This window comes from Dermacentor albipictus, chromosome 3, assembly GCF_038994185.2.
Source record: "Dermacentor albipictus isolate Rhodes 1998 colony chromosome 3, USDA_Dalb.pri_finalv2, whole genome shotgun sequence".
Classification (NCBI taxonomy): Eukaryota; Metazoa; Arthropoda; class Arachnida; order Ixodida; family Ixodidae; genus Dermacentor; species Dermacentor albipictus.
In genome coordinates this window covers 124,554,905-124,569,113 of record NC_091823.1, presented here as the reverse complement: position 1 = coordinate 124,569,113, position 14,209 = coordinate 124,554,905, and positions in this window count along the sequence as shown.

Sequence of the window (14,209 nt, the reverse complement as noted above, 5' to 3'; positions counted from 1 at the left end):
TACCTGCATTACGCTTCACGTGTGCTGTCTCGTTTCCTTGTGCTCATCTTGGTCCGAGTAGTTTTCTAATGCTAGGGCAAAAAAAAAAGATTGACACGAACGAACTAGCCTACTTTCGTACGTTGCAAGCACTGCGTGCGTTTAAAGATGGCTGATTAGTACCTGTGCACTACATTTTGCTTTATGTTGTTGAATGACATAAATAGACTATTAAAGCTTAGTCTATTGCGTTTACGGTTGTATGTTGGGCAAAAAAATGTGTTCTCGCTCGCACAGGAACAGACGAAAACCACATCAAAAAAAGCCAAGTTTCTTTCTTGTACCCAGATACAGACCTATTTGTCAGCGTCTTGAGTGGCACAATATCCTTTGCAACATTTATCATTGCGGCACAATCAGCCTCGGGCACGTTGAACGTTATTTCTCGAACGCTGGGGTGCACCTATTTACGAGGATTGGGATCGTGTGTCACCTGCAGCGTGATGAATTTCGCGTCCGGCATTTGTAATGTTCCCTACACCGGTGCGCTATCTATGCGCATAAGCTGTGGAGCGTTGTCGAGTGTGCTTAAAGTTATCGTCGCTAAAGTCAAGCTCGTGCGCGGATGTCATGAGTGCATCAGCTGCCTCCTTTCCTGAGATGCGTTTCCTAAGGATCGTGCATCCACTCAATATGAGGCTCACAAAGCTGTGCTGCAATTCTGATCCACCATGGCACTGGACTCTCGTCTGTAATACTCGCTCTCTGAGTGTGGCTGTGTGATGTCTTCTGCTGTGCCTTCCATTGCTGGTTTAATTTTCCTTTCTTTATCTCCTTTCTTTTCTCTTTCTCATTTTTTTTTACTTCCTCTCTAAGTGGCTGAACGTGGTGTACATTTTGGGAGACAACTGCTAGCCTGCTTCTCTACCACTCTTTCTAGTGTTTATGTATGTTTACATGATCAATAATGATAATAATAAGTGGTGCATTTTGCCACAACACTTTCCCGTGTGGCAGTCAGTCGTTCAGTCAGTCGGTCGGTCAGTCGGTTTTATCTTGACAGGTCAGTTGCAGACGTGATTCCTACCCAAGAAGAGGCCAAAAGTTAAAAAAAAGAAAGGAAGGGCTTGCTATATTTCAAATCTAAAAGATATTACTTTCAAAAAATCAACTGGATATGCCTAGGTAAGAAACATTACGTGTTACTTAAGCATGAAATTGTAATAATAAACACAAAATATGAAATAGCTCATCACTCATTACAAATACCGATATGATACACACGTAGCTACGCAGGGTAAAATGAAACAAATACGCACACTTCCACCGAAACGGTTTTAATCGACGCAAGTCGCAGGAGCTAGCATGCTCTAATAACCTCATCCTTTATTCTTCGTGTCTGTTAGCACTTGCATTCTGAAGCTTTTAGTTTCGGCCGAAATATGCATACGCTTCAAATTTATCGGCTGCTGGGCATGGCATTAAAAAAAACCTACCAAGTACCTCAAATCAACGTACGTATATGAAAAAAAGCGTACTAGAGCCTATCCTAGACAGCAATAGCGGCTCCGGCATCTGGGATGTGACGTTGCGCAGCGGGCCGAAGTGAGAGGCAGTGCTACATATCGAAGCGTACGGAAGCCATGGAAATTTACGACCTTTATTATGCGAGGCGTGCTCGGGCACCCAACGACTCTGCTTCCCAATTTCGTGCTTCCTTTTCCGCGTACGCTGCAGCTGGCACTTCCTGACCGCCTTGCTTGCGATCGCACGACGCTGCTCGCCGACACACGCTCGACTAGCTTGTTTATTGTGACCCACGAAAACGGGATGCAGAGGGAGAGTCCGTGTAGACGTAATGCAAATGCGAAGTCGTGGAGACACTCCTGCGCGAGCCGGTTCCCCGCTGTGCCGGACACACTAACATGGAAAAGGGATGGGAGCGTTACGTATACTTCTACGGAAGGCGTATTTTTAAACCAGATTTTGAGCACTTGCCTACTCTCTCTCATCAGCAATGCGGCTCGTGCCACAAAGTGTGTTGATGTAAGAGGTAGTTTGAGAAGTAGGCAACGAAGGTTCACGGGGCACGATTTTCCAAGAATGTGCATTTTTGATCTATTCAGTCACGATGCTTCTAATTTATTCGCTCGCTATGTAAGTCACCAAATTACTACAGAGTGCCACTTTCTGTTGAAGGCGCCCTGGTTTTCCGAGGGTTAACATTTTTTTCGCAGATCCCGTGTACCGTATACGTTTGTGGCCGACACTGCGTGCATACCTTTATACCCTTATACGCGTAACGTTTGCTGGAAAACAAGCAGTTTGCAATCATTCGTCACACAATGACGAGACACTGTAGCGCTTAAAGCTACACATGAACATTGTAGATCAAAACAAGTGTGCGAAGCGCCTCGGAAATTTCATGCGACACATCTGTAATTGAAACACCTTGACGTTGCCGATTGCCTCAACAGTCAATAATCTCAACAAGAAATACCCTATCCTACGTGCACAAATGTTGCCGCGCTACAGTCCCTTCGTCATTGTGGTGGTGCAATTAACTAAAGTTTAACCACAACTCTGACGTTTCTTGCCTTACCACTTTCCCTTGCTTCATATGCTGCGTTACGTAGCATTGCTGAAAGTTGGCAAATCCTTAAACACTATGGTCGAATATATAGCCGATGCAATGCCGTGGACATCATTCATGATACTGCGCATTTTCACAGCTCTATGAAGCACTAACGATTTTCTGCTGTCAATATGTTGATGCGCAAACTTAAATGTTATTTCTCTGCATTCACATCTACTTACGTTAGGTGCTGCAAAATACGAAACTCTTAAAAGCGGCGGATATTTGTTGCGGCTGTCATGCTTACGTTACAAAAATAAATTCAACTTTTTTACTGACGCAATATGGGCCGTATAACGTAAAGCTATTCCAATCCAACCTCAAATTGACGGAACCAACGACGCAAGCATATAGGGTGGTCACTCCCAGCGTTGTTTGAAAAGGCCAATCAAACGCGCTTCTCGTTTATAGGTTGTTGCTTTGTTTTGCTTTCCAAGCGAATGACATTGAATAAATTGAGCAGTTCTTCTTTTCTAACTGGTTGAGAAGAGGCGAGCAGCACGCTCAAGTGGAGAAGGCTTCGACGGGGCCGAGCCACAGCAGTGAAAGCCGACAACCAGGTTAGGAGGTTGGTTCCTGTGACGGCGATTGGTCCACTTCCTCTTAGCTTGCGGTGGCTGGTCGAAAATTGCGGCGGCCTGCAAAGGAAGGTTGGAAGTGCCACTAAAACGGTTTCTCAGCAAATTATAGTTGGCAAAGCACTGTCGTATATGGGCCAAAAGGTCTCGATAACGATATACGGCCACGCAAAATATTTTATTGTACGCAAATAAATCCATGTTACCCAGCAGCTCCGAGTGGTCAGTGGCACAGTGATCGGTGGGCAGCCATCTTCTATTCCTTTTGGAACGGGGCAGCCTCCGGATATTCACAAAAAAATACAGTTTTGTTAGTCATGTCAATGCATCTTTAACACGCCCAAGTTACTTTGATGAGGTGGGTATTCGCGGTTTTGTCAAGTCGCGTGACAGCCAGGCAAATTGGACGCAGCCCGAAAAAGTTTGACCAATAGCAAGTGGCCAAACGACGTTTTGTTCGCTAATGGCTAAAAAGGCATCGAATCCGCAGTTAATATTTTTCTTTAAGGTTGGTCTAATCATGCATAATTAGTGCCCGCATATTATATCAGATGGGCGTTTGCGCGGCTTTCGTGAGGTTGCGTGACAGACAGGCGCAATAGGTGGCGGCTCCAAAATTTTTTGACCAATCGTGGAGGGCGGATACCAGAATTTGAACAGAAAAGTTTTGAATAGCTTTACGTTATAGCGCCGATAAAAAGAGAAGTCGGCGGCTTTAGGTGGCATCGGCTACTCTCCGTTAAACGGAAGTCAAGATGAAATCACCAACAATGTGCCGAAGTACACTAAATACAGTGAAAAAAGCAATGACACATACAAAATACGGTATACAAGTCCAGAAAGCTGGAAAAGATATTACATAAACATGCAAAAACGTGTACGAACATGCAATGCTCCATCTACACACTTTTATTGTAGCCACGTTCATCGTAATTTTTAACGCAGCGCAAGACCTTTGCATGCGTACTTCATCCGCCCGAAATAATTCACTCACATTTACACTACCGTGATGTAAACTGTCACGTTAGCCAGCAATGTAGTCTTGTACCACTGGTTTCCCTAGCTCACCCACTCCTAAATTCGAAGTCAGTTTTCAGCATTGACACTGGAACAAACTCAACAGGTGAAAAGTTGTCCATGCCTGACACCAATGTGAATCTCTTAGCCAAATTATTCGCTTGTATGTAAATTGTAGGGATACTGTTTCATTTAAAATTTATACTAACCTGCTATTTATGGCCCGTGCCGGCACTGGTCGTGTTATGCAAACTCTATTCATCAACACTGATTTCAAGTTGCAGGCTCTAATACGCAGAAGCAGCGCAAGTTCCAGCGAGCACGAAACTAGAAGTTCTATTTTTTAAGATTTTCTCCGTTGAAGTGGAAATTAACTTTTAAAATTCGGCAGAGACACCTAACATTGCTTATGTGTGGAAATTCTGCAGCGCTGTACCATTCATAGACCTCAGAACACCATGAACGCGCTCACCTTACACACTCATGACGTCGCACCACTTCCTCCCCATTGGCTGCGCCATGACGTGCCCAGTGACGCACGCACTAGGCCACACTTTTAATCAGCCAGAAACACGAAGCCGCCGCGGCGTTGGAGAAGCCTGCTCGTTTCGCTGCCCGAGGGCCCGAGTTGGATTCTCACCCAGACAGAAGGTTAACAAATTTTCTTTTCAAAGACATTAATTTATTTGTTTAGAGGAACCTCCCTGAAAAATTTCACCTCAATCCGAGCATCTTTACGTGTTTTTACTTCTTTCGCCGCCGGCAATTTTTGGTAGCATTTTTCTGTCATGCCGACTATGCCGACGGATTTTCGCGTAATGAGGCATATAATGATTTCGCATTATAAAGGGTGTACCTGTTTCAATCACACCTTGTGTCTTCCCGTCGCTATACCAATATAAACGTTGATTGCTTCTTGAATGGTGAGTTTCGTGGTTTGCTTCTGTATATGGCTCACCTTTCGGGGCCTCAATGAGTTGAAACATCGTTCTAGAGTGTTTTTTTTTATTTAATGCGATTAGCATTCTTAGGGCATTTAACAAACTTTCAGGGAATATCTATCTATCTATCTATCTATCTATCTATCTATCTATCTATCTATCTATCTATCTATCTATCTATCTATCTATCTATCTATCTATCTATCTATCTATCTATCTATCTATCTATCTATCTATCTATCTATCTATCTATCTATCTATCTATCTAGTAGTTGACGGTGTCTGGCCAACCTGCGCTACGCATTCGGCCATGGTCAAATGGGTAGCGTGTCGGGCTGATATACTGAAGGCACACTGTTCAAAACCTAGCTAGACGAACTCAGGCACCACTCGTCATTGAATCTCTGACGCCGACATGGGTTAGACCAACTCGGGCACCACTCGTCATTGAATCTCTGACGCCGACATGGGTTAATGCGGGTGCGGGACTGGATACGTGGAATGCGTACGTACTGGTCTTCAATGACTATCTTTCTTGCTGACATGGAGCACTGTGTGTATGCCACTCGGTCCGTGCTGCCCTTCAATCAGTCTCGCTGATACAAACTTGAGTCACGGGGTATGCGCTAGTAGGTGTGTACCACTCTTCAGCGAACGCCTTTAATGCCAGCTTCAATAACTGCGTAATTTAAACTCAGAATTTTTCCGTTGCATAATGACAAAAAAGTTCCTGTAAATTTCCTATCCTCTAAAGATCCTGTGGATCCCATAATCATGATTATGTAGGCATTGGTAAACTCATTAGTAACTTTAAAATTTACTTATCGTCTGGCTGTGGTTCATTTACGTCAAAATTACTGAGTATGACGGACGTGTGCTCCTGTGTTATCCTGTGCAATACCTCTGCTCAAACTTTAGAGTGCTCCACGATTCCCAGAGTTTGTAACGCAGGGAAGTTGGTTCCTGTCTATACGTCATGTATTGCACATCTTCCAAAAGATTACAGACCCGTCTTACAAGCATCCTATGTACGCTTTTTTAGCACGTCATTTATTATCATTTATTCGAATTTATTTATTTATTATCATTTATTCGAAGGTAATGTTGTTTTCCGTCGCTTCGATGTACTCTATTGATTTCATACCACCGAATGAGATAATTACCCTTTATTAATTAATCAACGTCTCAAATATTACAATTAGATGAAAAGGGTCAATGATAAAATTGTAGAGCGGCATAAAAACTCCCGATACATCTTTCTGTTGCTCACTACGTGCTACATAAAAGTTTTCCTTTCCGAGCGTGAGAGAAGCCCGCGAATGGACGCAAAATTGCTGCGCGACTGGCCGCTCGAGGCACTTTGCGTGTATTCGCGGGCTTCTTTCTTGCTCGGAAAAACTCTTTTATGCGGCGCGTATTCAGGAACGGAAATCTGTATTTGGAGTTTTTATGTCGCTCTACAATTTTCTCATTGACACTTTTCATGTAATTGTAATATTTGAGAATTCGATTAATTAATAAAGGGTAATTATCTAATCAGGTGGAATGTAAAAAATAATTTGAGTCTCTCCAGGCGACGGCAAACAACATTACATTCGCTCTGTCTAGCTACGTGGCACTTGAACATTTTTAAACTCTGGCCAAAGTTGGATGGGACACCCTCTATACAAAACGCTTGTTCCAGCTAAATTAAATTTGCAGCGGTGACGTAGAGGTAGAGCATCCGCCTCGCACGCAAGAGGACCGCGGTTTGAATCCCTGTGCCAGGCAATTTCCCACCGGATTAAAAAAAATATCCGAGTGTTGATAAAATTGCATAAACAGGCCTAGAGTGCGGCCTGATCCCGGTGACCAGAACCGGCACTGCACTCCCTCACCCGAGAAGGATTAGCCACCCTGGTGCAGCACTTGGCCACAACCTAATGTATGAATACAACAAATTATATTGAGCATGCTCTATATGGGACGCCCGAAACCATACCATTTCTGCAATTATTGAAGACGTCCAGAATCGCACAGCTCGTTTCAATCTATCAAGTTACTCTCGGCACGCCTGTGTATGATCAGTGAAAGGGACACTTGCCTTACCTGAACTATCTTTGCGCCGTAAATTATTTCGCTTTCTTTTGTTCCCCGAAATCTATCATTATAAAGCGATTCTAAAAGCCGTTCTTTCTTTCCGCTCCCGTGTATGTATCATCCCGTTCAGACCCCAACTACAAAGTTGGTGTGCCATCTTGCCGGACTAATACCTACAGCAAATCTTTCATTCCGAAGACTAGCAAAGAATGGAACCACCTTCCCGCTTGCATCGCCACCACCACCGACACCAACAGCTTCGAGACTGCCATTCACGAACCCTTTTGTTAAGACGTCTTTTTTACTTGCTACAACTGTATTTGTTCTTTTACTATGCAAACATTTCTTATTTACCACTCCTTCCTCTAATGCCCTCGGACCTTGGAAGTGCGCGAAATAAATAAATAAATAAATAAATAAATAAATAAATAAATAAATAAATAAATGCATTTCTACGATACTCGGTGGATTTGAACCCGTGCCAAGCAAGGACACACTAAGAGCTCCGATAGAGGGCGCCGAGTGTGCAGTGGGAAGCAGCGTGCAGTAGGCAGCAATGCCGCGGGAGCGTAGCCCAGCTGCAGTTCGAGCAGCCGATTTCGTGATGGGCGATGTCTACCAGCCGAACGAACTATTAGAAAAATCTGGAATTTCTCCCGTGTTGGCTAGAGCTGAACCCACTCCACACCGGTTCCGCAAGGACAGCAGCCCGATGCTTTAGCAAGTTCCTGCACAAATTCACTAGGTATGTGGTGCAAGACTGCGAGTCGGCCTAGTTGGAACAAATTCATCTTAAAACTTATTGTGCGCAACAAACAGGGACGAAGAATAGAAGAAACACAAGGACGAGCTCGTCCTTGTGTTTCTTCTATTCTTCGTCCCTGTTTGTTGCGCACAATATGTGGTGCTTTTCAATCAACGCATTTCACGCCAACGTTTTAGACAGCTGCGTCATGAGTATACACTGGGTTTACGCCGCTCTGCAATGAACCACTCGTCAACTTGGATCGCTTATTATGTGCCACTGCGTGTGCGGCCACGCGGGGATCAATTTTCAGCGTTCGCACGCACCGGCGCGCTACGAGTCTAGTTTTAGAGGCCGCGGGCGCACTTCCCGGCTGCGCCAGTAGATCGCACAGCGCGTCCAGAAAAAAAAAGCGCAAGAGAGGAGTCTGGCTGCCGCATGACGCGTTTCCGAGCGCCATGCACCAGCGCGCTTCCGAGCCCACGCGCATGCTGTGCGGCTACGGCGCTAGAGGGCACAGGGCGTTCACAGGAGAGCCCGAGAGAGGAATCTTGCTGCACCCTAAGAAAAGTATACACCTTTTGGGGTGCATATTTGCCACACAACGATAATCATCATCTGTCTTGCCGGCATTTCCTTTCATGAAAACGCTGCGCTCGTTACTTTCCTATCAAGAATGCTCTGACATGCTGATAACGCGCATGCTGTTCGCGACTTGGAAGTATCGGGCTCAGGACGACCATCTCGTGGTCATGTGAACCCGACTGCTGGGGTAGCGGCCATCATCCGACTCACCTTGGCTTATCTTCGGGCGGAACAGGCCGCCTTCGCCGACTATGTCGAGTGGTAGACTGGGATCGATACAGGGAGGTATCAGAAAGCACCCTATCCAACTTCATGCGGGACCCGTCCCATTGCCTTAGGGCGGCATTAGTTGAGGCAACACGTACGTCGTGGGTTGATGAATCGCGAACCGCTCCTGATTTGCAACTTTTGCGGCTCTGGGCGTCGTGCTGCCAAGCATAACTTGCATCAGAACGTGACCCTGCATAAAATACCCTTCGGTTAGAGGCCCAATGCCTTACTGCAGTAGCTCGGCCCCATGAATACCGCTTAGAACGTGGCCGCTGGATTGACTGGTGTTCTTCTCTCGGACCTTCGTCGTCCAATGCCTCTATTTCGCGCACCTTCCGAGTAATGGAACGTGGTCGGTGCCCTCCAGAACCCACAGCCTGCGCCCTGTTAGCATCGGGCCAGACACCAGCAGTATTTGCAGAAACTGTCGCCCAAACTTTTTTTACGGCTTTGCACGCAGCACCGCCTCCTTTCGTTGTTCAAAACTGCCTTCCCGTGGACGCAGGCACGCCGCCTATGCTCTCCGATATCGAACAGGCCGAGTCCCAACTCAACAGTGTATCGACGGACTCGTGCACCAACGTCGATGCGTGCGCGCCCTATGCCATCAAATTTCTACTCGGCTGCTTCACTGGCCCGGTACATAGGACATGAAATAGACAATCCAGCATCTACGAGACCCGATGTAGCTCCGTAAAAGCGGGTACAATCAATTGACAATAAGCCTCTTGGTTATCTGTGTAACCCGGTTCCTCGCCAGGCGAATGCCAACGTTTCCCGCCTTCGTCACGCCGATGATAATCAAGACGATGCGTCTCTTGTAGCATACACTGATGCCAGTGTTAATGACACCATGATTCACACAGCTCTCGTGTGTCCATTGATACCAGAGGCAGGTCAGAAGTGCTCGTATGTTGCCGATCCTGCACCACCGGCCTATCTTGCCGAGCTTGCTGCCATACGAGACGGCTTGGTCGCGCTGCTATCTACTGTTCAAGCTGCTCGATACTCTCAACTCATCATTCGCACAGACTCTACTCAAGCCATCCACGAAATACGTAAGGTATCTCGCTCCACTCTATTCTCAGATAACATTCACCATCTTGCTGCCAGTACGAATATCCCCATACGCGTCCAGTGGGTGCCTCGAGCAGCCCTGCCGGGTCTCCTTGAAGCAGACATGGCAACCCAACCACAGATTATAACATACCCACTTCCACATTTCCCTGATGACGCGTGTGTATAACTGATCCGCGAAAAGGAAAGCCTGCGACGTACCACGCGATCTCTCATGCCTCCGTGTTGGTAAGATCTCCCTGGTGGGTTAACGCGCCGAGAGGAGGTTACGTTAAGGAGGCTACGTGTCGGGATCGCGCTCACCCCGTCTGTGACCGCTCTCTGGCCACAACAGTACCATGGTCCTTACGGCTCATCGTGCCCATTTCGTAATACAGAAATCCAAAATGTGACAGTGACACACCTACTATGGACGTGCCCGGGACTTCACCTAAGCCGTCTCCGCCACCACCGGGCAACAGGCCTTCGGCCTGGCCACCCACCCGACCTTGAACGTTGGATTCATGGACCACATCATCGTTCACTCCTAGATGTTTTGCACGAGTTGAATCTGTTCATGTACTCTTAACATCCTTTGTATTATGCCTAAGGGCATGCCTTTGAATTAAAAAGAAAAGTAGCGGGCTCACAGCGTTAAAGAAAGGAAATACGGGCAAGACAAATGACGATTATTGTTGCGCGGCAAATATACACCACAAAGGGTGCAACTGTTTTTAGAGTATGCAGTACACGCCTCATTCATAAGGCGTTTCGACGGTGGCAATAAGTCGGGCCGCTCTATTGCTTCAATGCTAAACGCGTTATTGCCGACAGTAATAGTGAGACAGACTGGCAGTTTTTTTTTCTTATTTTACGATACGATTTTGAGCATATTGCTGCACTTGGCTTTATTATCCTTGATGCGAAAAATATTCTATAGCTTCATTTTATGTACGGATGGCCATAAATATTACAAACCTGCACTTCTTTTCACAAATTCCATGTTCGTTTAGCTTTACGCGCGTTCACGAGGATAAATGTCGCGCTGATGTGTTTTGCATGGCGAGACATGACACATAAAAAAAACGTGGCGTGCACACCAATAACAAGTCTGGCACTTTCGTCAGACTTGTTATTGTTTCGACGTTAGTGCCAATAACAAGTCTGGCACTAACGTACAGCGTGCAGTTATAATCAACAAGCACCGAAAATAAAGAAAGCAGCTGCTCGGAACACTCGATTTATTTGTTCTTCTGCTGCGAAATGCAAACATAAAATGAAAATAAGATAACGTTATATGTAGCTAGATTGGAGCAAGTCTATTGTTTCGTGTACGTTAAAGAGCCCTCAATGGTCATAATCAATCTTCATGCACCCCGCTACAGCATACCCTATAATTTACTTTCTTAAACCCCACAATTTATTTACTCTGTGCAGCACTCAATCCCCAATACAGGTGTGCGTACAATGCATACTTAAATTGTGGGCGTGGCCCCCTCTTCGCAGTGCAATGCCCTGAAAAACCACGTCACTTCAATGCAAGGAGCACGCGCCCGCGCATTGTAGAATGTTTGCCTAGCGACAAAACCAACACGGAACGCGCATCACGGTTCTTACGACTGCGCCTAGTTTCGTTACGCGAGCGCGATGATAGCTACACGCATCGAACGAACAGCGACGAACGTCCCACAAAGATTATGCATGCAGCGGCAACCAGTCATTGCTGCAACCGCGTCTGTTCGGGTTGACGACCCTATTCGAATGGCAGCTCGAATAACGCGTATATGCATACGTAAGCCTGCGCTTGAATGGGGCATTCGTCGTGTCCTGGGGAGTGAAAGGAGTCATTACCGCCAGTCCAGGTGTATCAGGCTTCACGGTTAGGCAACACTGTTTCGTAGTTCGGCCCACGGGGTTATAGCGACGCCGATCCGCACCCGATTCGTACGGAAATTGGCCGAACAGCGCCTTCTCTTTCACGTCCCACTCCGTTCTCGGGACTTGAGAGGCCCCACGGGGCAGCTGGCGATGACGAAACGGGGCTTGCGCAACGGCGTGTTACTCCGGTTCGGATCGGAAAGTTCTACACCAAAGGAGGTGCGTAGATTACAGGACCCCCTCGCGAGCCTCCTAACGCGCCCCTATCGAGGCAACATGGCTTTGAGGCCGCTGCGCCAGCCGCGCTCGGCGCTAGCTCTCCTCCCGCTTGTTGGAGCTGTTGCTGCCCGGGCTCGGGGCCCTACTATGTAACGGCGTCATGCTCTGTGTAGTGGAGGGCTGTTTTTCACGCATGGGTGCTGCGCGCCCTTGTGAACCACTTTTGGCGGTCACTAGGATGGCGGCTGCAATGAGAAGCCTTCTCACGTAGACAACCAAGCGGCGAAACACGCGTCTGCCGGTTGAAGTATTCCAGATTCTCGATACCTGCCACTCTATATATGTTAAAAAAAACTATTGCTGCAAACTTGTTAAGGAATTGCAATTAGCTTGACTTAACTTCTGTAGTTATAGACTATATACTGGTGCTGAAGTTGAGAGAGAGCGTAAACTTTTATTTCAAATCAACACGATTTGAGTCCGGCGTCTCTTTAGTGGGTCTGGGCACCCGCCGCGGACGCGGTTCCGAGACCTTGTCTCGAAGCGGCTTCCTCGGCTCGCTGGACGGCCCAGAGTTGTGCTGTCAGGTCACAGCTGAGCAGTGCGGTCATCCAGCGTGACCGGAGGCTGGCGGTGGAAGAGACGGAGGGGTCGGCACTGTCCGACTTGTTTGTTAGGTCCCGACACTCCCATAACATGTGATTTAGTGTGGCAACCTCGTCACACGATGTGCATCTGTTTGTAGTGTACATGTCTGGATAAATGGCGTGCATGAGTCTGGGGTTTCTGTAAGAGTTTGTTTGTAATTGCCTGAAGTGTACTGCTTGCGTCCTGTCTAACTTAGCGTGAGGGAATGGATATATGCGTCTTTGTAATTGGTAGTGTGCCGTGATGTCGTGAAAACTGGTCATACGATCCTCCCATGCGCAGACGTTTGCAGTACCCCGCGGGGGCTCTTCCTCCGATGCTGCTCAGTGAGTCAAACCTCGAGCAATGCCGTGAGCCGCTTCGTTGGAGGTGCTCATTCCAGTGTGTGCCGGGATCCATAGCAAATGCCTTCGGTTAAGGCGGATCCACACGACGGACCAAGTCCGCGGGCCGCTAGGTCACGTGATGCGACGTCACGGCCCGCCGCGGTCCGGTCCGGCGCAGAGCACATCCACACGGCGGACCGCCACAGCAGACGGCAGAGCAGACCAAACAGCTTAACTCTCGGCCAGAGTGTTATCACTGTTATGATTCCGGCTCGAGTCCCACAAAGCCGTGAACTGCTCAACGAGGCATACAAAATGAAAAAAAATCATCCTCGTCACTCCAAGAGGACACGGTGTTTAAAAATATATCTGCTGCACGCACGTGTAGGCGGAACGGCGGACATGAAACGACTGGCTTGACTGGCTTTTGCTGAGCCGAAAACTAGATTGAATTTGGCTAGTACACTGTAATTCAGCTGAAGACACTCTGTTGCCGGACAACATTCGTTGGCTGCGCCAAAATCACTGCGGTTTGCATGCGGTCCGCCGCCAAAACGGAAGCGGGAAAAGCCTCGGCGATTTGTTGGACCGCGAGGGCCGCGGTCTTGCGCGGGCCAACGGTGGTACGCACGAACTGGTGACGTCCTATCACGTGATGCGCGGACCGCGGTCCAAAAGAGCGATTTGGTCCGTCGTGTGGATCGGCCTTTATCAACGTCGGCCTCTCCCTGGTGTACGGGATGTCGCTGGAGTATCTGATACGCCTCTCGCGAGATGCGCCCATTTGCAAAATTGCGAATTGCCGTTTGCGAGTCGCAGATCACGTATGTAGCTTTGGTTTGTGTGAGGGTCAGTGCTATGGCCGCTTCCTCTGCCGCTTCGGCATGTGCCGTGTTCACGGTGACGCTCGTGAGGTGGTTGCCTCGGTGGCTAGTAACTGCCGCCACGAAACTCTTCCTGTCTCGATAGGGGGCTGCGTCGGTGAAGACCGCCTCCTTGTCGTTAGAGTAACTTTTGTTCATGTGTTTTGCCCTGGCTTTACGCCTTCCCGTGTGGTGTTGGGGGTGCATATTGCGAGGCAATGGGGGTACGTATAGTTGCTCGCGTATGGGTCTTGGAATGTCTACTTTGACGCCGTGTTGCGAGTGGTATGCGATGCCGAGATATTCAAGTACGTGTCTGCCCGGGCGGGTCTTGGATAGGCACTCAAGTTGGGACACTTGTTGCGCCTACACGAGTTCTTCGAGCGTATT